This window comes from Euphorbia lathyris, chromosome 5 (genome assembly GCF_963576675.1).
Source record: "Euphorbia lathyris chromosome 5, ddEupLath1.1, whole genome shotgun sequence".
In the NCBI taxonomy this organism is placed as follows: Eukaryota; Viridiplantae; Streptophyta; class Magnoliopsida; order Malpighiales; family Euphorbiaceae; genus Euphorbia; species Euphorbia lathyris.
The window spans coordinates 90,068,621-90,076,410 of record NC_088914.1 but is presented as its reverse complement, the minus strand read 5'-3'; the positions used below and the strand labels follow the sequence as shown (position 1 = coordinate 90,076,410).

The window sequence follows — 7,790 nt, the reverse complement described above, 5'->3', positions numbered from 1 at the left end:
ATAACAAATTCAGTAACGTTTAGACATTGTTCCAATTTAGTTTTCATTTTGGTAGTGCACAGACCTCGTCTCTATTACGAAGATTCAACGAGAAGATTGAGTAGAGGATCCGCCCCTGAGCCTGACAAACTCTAACGAAACCCAAGGAAAGGATTGACAACCCGTTCACTTGCAAGTCGTCGAATGTTTCCATGCTCCATGTTCTCTGTAAACTTGTATCAATTTATATTTCATCTAATAAAGTCTGTTCTATTCGATAAATTTTTATGCAGCACTTTGGTAAAGAATCCGAAGTGGATTGATGCTGGTGTTTTCATTAAAACATATTTAATTCAAAATCTTTACGAGGAAACTTTGTTGAACACTTAGACAAATTATTATCTCGGTAGAGTTTTAATTTGGTTAAGGAAGCAATCTAAACCAGTTAGGAGGATTGTTGCGTTCAAAGCCTAAAAATTAGAGGTTCCGTCATTTATTTCATCTTTATAATTCATACAAAGTTTAAAGTTGTTTTCTTTGCTTAATGCAAACAAATACATTTGTTTACTTTTCTAAAAAGTACTAAGCGTTCCTGTCTTGCAAATTCATTCTTAAATTAGAATATTTTCTAACATTTTCATACTCTAATATAATTCTTATTCTAACAGATTCAAAACCAAAACCGATTTAACGATTTTCCTTACTATAAATCTTATAAGTAAATTTAACCGATTCAAAATAAGTTTTTGTTAAAAAAACGTTCCCTGTGGGATCGATATCTTTTATTACTACAAGCGTATACCGTGCACTTGCGGAAATCGCTCAACAAGTTTTTGGCGCCGTTGCCGGGGAACGCTAAAATTTTTGACAAAAATTTAGATTTTGTGTATTTTATTTCGAATCTAGGTTTATTCATACTTATTCAAACTTTTATATTTTATTTATTTTTAGTTACTAACATATTTATTTTTCAAATTCTGTTTTGTAGGTAGTTTCGGTTCGTGCGAAATTTCAGGTTCATGCGCAGTTCTCGAAGTTTATGCACGTCACCAGATCCTATTGACCCAGAAATTGAAAGAACTCTTAAAAAGAACAAGAAAGAAAAGAAAAAGAAAAACAAAACTCCAATAAAAACTAGAATTACCGAGCCAAAAGTTATGGCCACACTTATGGATTACGCTAGGCCAGGAGTGGCCGGTGTAACGAACAGTATAGTTAGACCCCAAATTAATGCAAATCAATTTGAGATTAAGCCAGCTTTGCTTAATATGTTACAAAATAACGTAACATTTTACGGGTTACCTAACGAAAATCCTAACACCCATTTGACAAATTTCTTAGAAATTTGTGACACTTTTAAAATACCAAATGTGACTGCAGAAGCAATCAATCTTCGCCTTTTTCCTTTTACTTTGAAGGATCGAGCCAAAGAATGGTTGACTTCTATGCCAGCCGCAACATTTGAGACTTGGGAGCAATTAGCCCAAGCATTTTTATCAAAAAATTTTCCTTTAGCAAAAACCGCAAGAGTCATTAAAGAGTTAACATCTTTTTCTCAAAATGATAATGAAACTCTTTATGAGGCTTGGGAACGTTTTAAAGAACTTCAACGTTTATGCCCGCACCACCAATTGCCCGCTGAACTTTTAATGCAAACATTTTATAATGGGCTAAATCCTACAACTAGAGGTTCATTGGACGCTATGTCTGGAGGGTTATTCATGAAGAAAACATCTGCCCAAACAAGAGAACTTTTGGAGGAAATTGCAATTAACAGCAGTATGTGGCCCGCGGAACGTGGACACGTACCAATAGCGAAACCATCATCCTCAACTACGTCATCAGTTAAAGGTATAGTGAATCTTGATCCAGTTGCGATGTTACAAGCCCAGTTTTCTGCCTTATCGCAAAAAATTGATAGGTTTATGGCACCGTGTGATCCTAATGGTAAGCCAATCCAAACGGATGTGGATTATGAAGGTATGAGAGAAATTGAACAGGTAAACTTTGTCCAAGGGAAAAACCAACCTAATAACCCTTACTCCAATACATATAATCATGGATGGAGAAATCATCCTAACTTTAACTGGAGAGATAATAATAATAATGCTAATGCTAATCAAAATCGTACCACTAATTATCAAAATCAATCAAGAGATACGATTAGCACTTTATCTTCTAAAATCGATAAATTTATTGATGCTATGAGCGGAAAAATAAGTAATCACGACGATGGTTTTAAACGGATCGAAAATAAATTCGATCAGCTTATTAAAAACCAATCATCTAGCATCCATAATTTGGAGGTTCAAATCGGACAACTCGCTAAATCAATTCCATCCCGCAAGGAGGGAAGTCTTCCAAGCCATACGGAAGAAAATCTGAAAGAGCATGTTAAGGCTATCACTCTTCGTTCAGGGAAAAATTACTTAGGTCCGGAAATGCCCGGAAATTCAACTTTACCTGGAACTGATTTACCAAAGTCCAAAGAAGATATATTAAATCAAAAAGATGCACCAATTGTCTCTAGTACAAAACCTTTTGTACCCAAACCACCTTTTCCACACAAAGTCCATAATAAGGACTATGACAAACAACTTTTAACATTTTTAGACAAACTTAAAAATTTGCATATTAATTTGACGTTTATGGATGCGATTACACAAATTCCCAATTATGGTAAATTCCTCAAAGATTTAATTTCAAAAAAAAATCAGTTGGGAAGGAATTTCATCCATTTCACTAACTGAAGATTGCAGTTCAATTGTGTCCAGTAATTTGCCCACAAAACTCAAAGATCCCGGATGTTTTACCATTCCGTGTAAATTGGGAGATATTGAATTTCCCAGTTGTTTCTGTGATTTAGGAGCAAGCATTAACTTGATGCCATTATCTATTTTTAATAAGTTAGGCTTAGAAGAAGATATCAAACGTACCAATATGGTTTTGCAATTAGCGGATCAAACCACTAAAAGACCATACGGTATAATTGAGGATGTTTTAGTTAAAGTTGACAAATTTATTTTTCCTACCGATTTCGTTATTTTAGATTTTGCTTATGACGTTAATTGTCCGCTAATCTTTGGTAGACCGTTCATGAACACGAGACGTGCTCTAGTTGATGTGTCGGAAGGGAAAGTAGTTTTACGAATAGGAGATGATAAGATTGAGTTTGATATGAACCAAGCGATGAAATATCCTATGGAAGATTTCGCTTGTGTGAAACTTGATTTGATTAAAGAATGTGTCAATGACATTGTTCAAAAAGAAGAAATAATAGAACCTATAATGAGTGAGGAACTAGAAGATAAGGACCCAGAACCTTTGATTCGAGAAGATGGACCGGTTCCGCCTTCGATTATAGTTCCACCTAAATTAGAACTTAAAGAATTACTAAGTCATTTGAGGTACGCTTTCTTAGGCGAAGGCGATTCTCTACCTATAATTATCTCTAACAAGTTAACACAGGTTCAAGAAGAGAAATTGAAAGAAGTTGTTAGAAATAGGATAGGAAGTATGGGTTGGCAAATTTCAGACTTAAAATGTATTAATCCGAGTATTGTAATGCATAGAATTCACTTAGAAGAAGATAAGCCACCTAAAGCGGATAGGCAAACACGCCTAAATCCGAATATGAAGGAAGTAGTAAAAAATGAGATTACTAAACTTCTGGACAATGGAATCATCTACCCTATTTCGGATAGTGAATGGGTTAGTCCAATCCATTGTGTACCAAAAAAGGGAGGCATAACAGTTGTAAGGAATGAAGAAGGCGAATTAATACCTACACGAACCACCACTGGTTGGAGGGTTTGTATAGACTATAGGAACCTAAATAAAGCAACTAGGAAAGATCATTTTCCTCTACCTTTCATTGATCAAATGATCGAAAGGATAGCTGGTCATGCTTTCTACTGTTTTCTAGACGGTTACTCCGGATTCTTTCAAATATATATTTACCCGGATGACCAAGATAAAACGACCTTCACATGTCCTTACGGAACATTTGCATATAGGAGAATGCCCTTTGGTCTATGTAACGCACCTGCAACATTTCAACGTTGTATGACTGCGATTTTTAATGATTTCATTGAAGATATCATGGAAGTTTTTATGGATGATTTTTCAGTTTATGGAGATTCTTTTGATTCGTTCCTAAAAAACTTGGATAAAGTTTTGTCTAGGTGTGAAGAAACAAATTTGGTATTAAACTGGGAAAAATGTCATTTCATGGTTGACGAAGGAATTGTTTTAGGTCACAAAATATCTGAAAAAGGATTAGAAGTGGATAGAGCAAAAACTTCAGTAATAGAAAAATTACCCCCTCCAACTACTGTTAAGAGAGTAAGATCATTTTTAGGACATGCCGGTTTTTACAGAAGATTTATCAAGAATTTTTCTGTAATTTCCAAACCACTCACTAATCTACTCATGAAAGATTCAACCTTTGATTTAAATGAAGATTGCGTTAAAGCTTTCGAAACATTGAAAACAGCTTTAGTCAGTGCACCTATTATTGCTAAACCCGATTGGGATTTACCCTTTGAAATTATGTGTGATGCAAGTGATTTAGCTGTCGGATGTGTTTTAGGTCAAAGGAAGGATAAGAAACTTCATATCATTTATTATGCAAGTCACACACTGTCCGGTGCACAATTAAACTACACCACAACTGAGAAAGAAATGTTAGCTGTAGTTTTTGCATGTGATAAGTTTAGGTCATACTTGTTAGGTTCGAAAGTTATTATTTATACTGATCATGCAGCATTAAGATATCTATTTGCTAAAAAGGATGCAAAACCACATCTCATTAGATGGGTTTTATTGTTACAAGAATTTGATATAGAAATAAAAGACAAAAAGGGAGTAGAAAACCTTGTCGCTGATCATCTATCGAGACTTGAAGATGAAAACGGTCATATAGGTGAAACTAACGGTATACGAGATGATTTCCCTGATGAACATCTCTATCAAATGAAAAGTGTCATGTCACCATGGTATGCGGATATTGCAAATTATCTTGCAGCCAATATTGCTCCGGAAGGATTAACTTTCCAACAAAAGAAGAAATTTTTCTTTGACATTAAACAGTATTTTTGGGAAGATCCTTTTTTGTTTAAGACTTGTGGTGACAGGATAATTAGGAGATGCGTTAGTGAAAATGAATATGAATCCATAATGTCGGAATGCCATTCTAGCTCTTATGGAGGACATAATGGAGTTAGCAAGACAGTAGCTAGAATATTTGAATGTGGTTTCTTTTGGCCTACGATGTTTAAAGACGTCCGTTCATTTATTACTCGTTGTGATAAGTGCCAAAGAACAGGAAATCTAGGAAGGAAAGATGAGATGCCCCTCACAACCATATTAGAAGTTGAAGTCTTCGATATGTGGGGAATAGATTTCATGGGACCTTTTCCCCCTTCTTTTGGTAAAACTTACATATTAGTTGCCGTTGATTATGTTTCAAAGTGGGTTGAAGCAATTGCAACCCCGACGAACGATTCTAAAGTAGTCATTAATTTTCTTGACGATATATTTTGTAGATTTGGTTGTCCTAGAGTCATCGTTGGTGATGGCGGTACCCATTTTATAAACAGAAGTTTTGAAACGCTTATGAAAAAATATGGAGTACGCCACCGCGTGTCTACGCCATACCATCCTCAGTCAAATGGTCAGGCGGAGATATCAAATAGAGAACTCAAATGGATTCTAAAGAAAACAGTTTCATCTTCAAGAAAAGATTGGTCTTGTAAACTAAATAATGCATTATGGGCATACCGTACTGCATTCAAAACACCAATAGGAATGACTCCATACCGCTTAGTGTATGGGAAGGCATGTCATCTGCCAGTCGAATTAGAACATAAAGCCTATTGGGCTATTAGGGAACTTAACTTTGATTTACGACAAGCAGGTAAAAAACGTTTGCTCGATTTAAATGAGTTAGATGAGTTACGCCATCTATCTTACGAAAATGCAAAGATTTATAAAGAAAAAATTAAAAAATGGCACGATGCCAAAATTAAAGTCAAACACTTTAATGTTGGGGATAAAGTGTTGTTATTCAATTCACGACTTTGTTTATTTCCAGGAAAACTTAAGTCCAGATGGATAGGACCGTATTTAGTCATCAAAACATTCGATTATGGTTCTTTAGAACTGGAAGGTCCTAACGGGGTTCGTTTCAAAGTTAATGGTAATCGATGTAAAATCTATTACGAAAATATTTCACAAATAGGAATTGAGTTCGTAACAAGATTATCTGACGTATAAATCATTTCGTTTATTTAGTTTTTTTTTTTGTTTTGTTCATTTTATTTTATTTTATTTTATTTCATTTTTATTTTATTTTATTTTTTTCTTAAAAATGCCATTTTTATGATTAGATGACTTAATGTTATGATTTACATGCATAAAATGTGTTTACTTTATGATTTTAGATTTGATTTTAGGAAATTAGACCGAAATTGAAGTTTCAGGCAATTCTCTGCCGAGAATTTGGAATTCTTAGCCGAGAATCCTCTTTTTCAGAGTTGTCCAAATAGGTTAGGTTTTTTTTTTCTTCTTCTGAACTTACCGAGAATAATTAATTCTCTACCGTGAATCAGAAAATGGGTTACGACGCTTGATTTCCGCAAGGAAATCAGCGTGTCGCGACCGAGAATTTGGAATTCTCGGTCGCGACACGCGTTATTCCTGCACTATCAGGCCTGATTCATCTTCAACCTGCAGACAAACCCTTTCATAAACGAAACCTTAAGTTTCTTCAATTTCGAAGGGTGTAATTTTATGCCTTTTCGCATCAAAACAACACCTCGTTTCGTCCTACGATCTTATAAATTCATCCATAAGGATCTTGGTTCTGTTACAGATCTTTTTCATCTTTGTCAGATCAAATTTCTGATTTTCTTCAAACACCATTTTTCACTAAGTAACAGAAACCTTGTTTCTTTATTTCTACACCATGCCTACTAAACACAAAACCTCTAAGCACAATACTGTTTCAAACACCAAACGCCCAGACTTATCCAAACGGTATGGGGCTCATTTTCCTATCTTCAATCACGACGAAGGTAGGCGTTACTGGAGGCTCCGTTACAAATTCTTCACTGGAATGTTGTATATGGATGACTTTCTGAACACTCAACTTGGCATTAGCGATGACATGAGTCGCTATTTGGAACGTTTAGAGTGGACAAAATTCGCCAAAATGCGATTTTCAATCATTGGCGATTGGATTCTCGAATTCTTTTGTACCGTTCGTTTTGTCAATAAACGGCGGGTACGTCTCAGTTTTCGTCGAGATGGTGAAATCTTCACTTTCGGCTATCCCGAGTTGCATGCTTGGTTTGGTTTTCCTCTGAAGGATACCATCAAACGTCATCCTGGAAAAGACATGACGTCCACGGATATTTGGAAAATGCTTACCGGTTTTTGGCGTTTCAATCCTAGACTCGCCTATAATCATTCCTTTCAGTCCAATTCCATGCTGTATTTGCACAAATTTTTGTGTCACAGTTTATTCGATCGCACATTTAGTAGTGTGGTCCGTGACACAGATCTTTATGTTCTTGGAGATATATTCCAGGGAAATTCAGTGGATTCTTCAAAGATTCTGATGGAGGGTCTTGTCGCCGCTTCTCGATCCAAGGATAAAAAGATTGGGTTCGGCAATATAATCTGTGGAATAATTCTAGGTACCAAGGGTACCATTGATGTTCCTTGGAGTGATGATGATTTGGTAGAAAACAACATGGTGATGCATGACAACCTCAACCTTTTGAAGCGTGAGCATAGGTCTACTCGGT

General features: G+C 35.6%; 1 non-coding gene across 1 annotated transcript; it reads right to left on the bottom strand.

Annotated features, from left to right (window-relative positions):
* Window positions 1–1,505: 1,505 nt before the first annotated feature.
* LOC136231513 (small nucleolar RNA R71) lies at window positions 1,506–1,612 on the bottom strand. Its single transcript, XR_010689889.1, has one exon. It is a non-coding gene; the product is annotated as a small nucleolar RNA R71 (small nucleolar RNA).
* Between the last annotated feature and the right edge of the window lie 6,178 nt (window positions 1,613–7,790).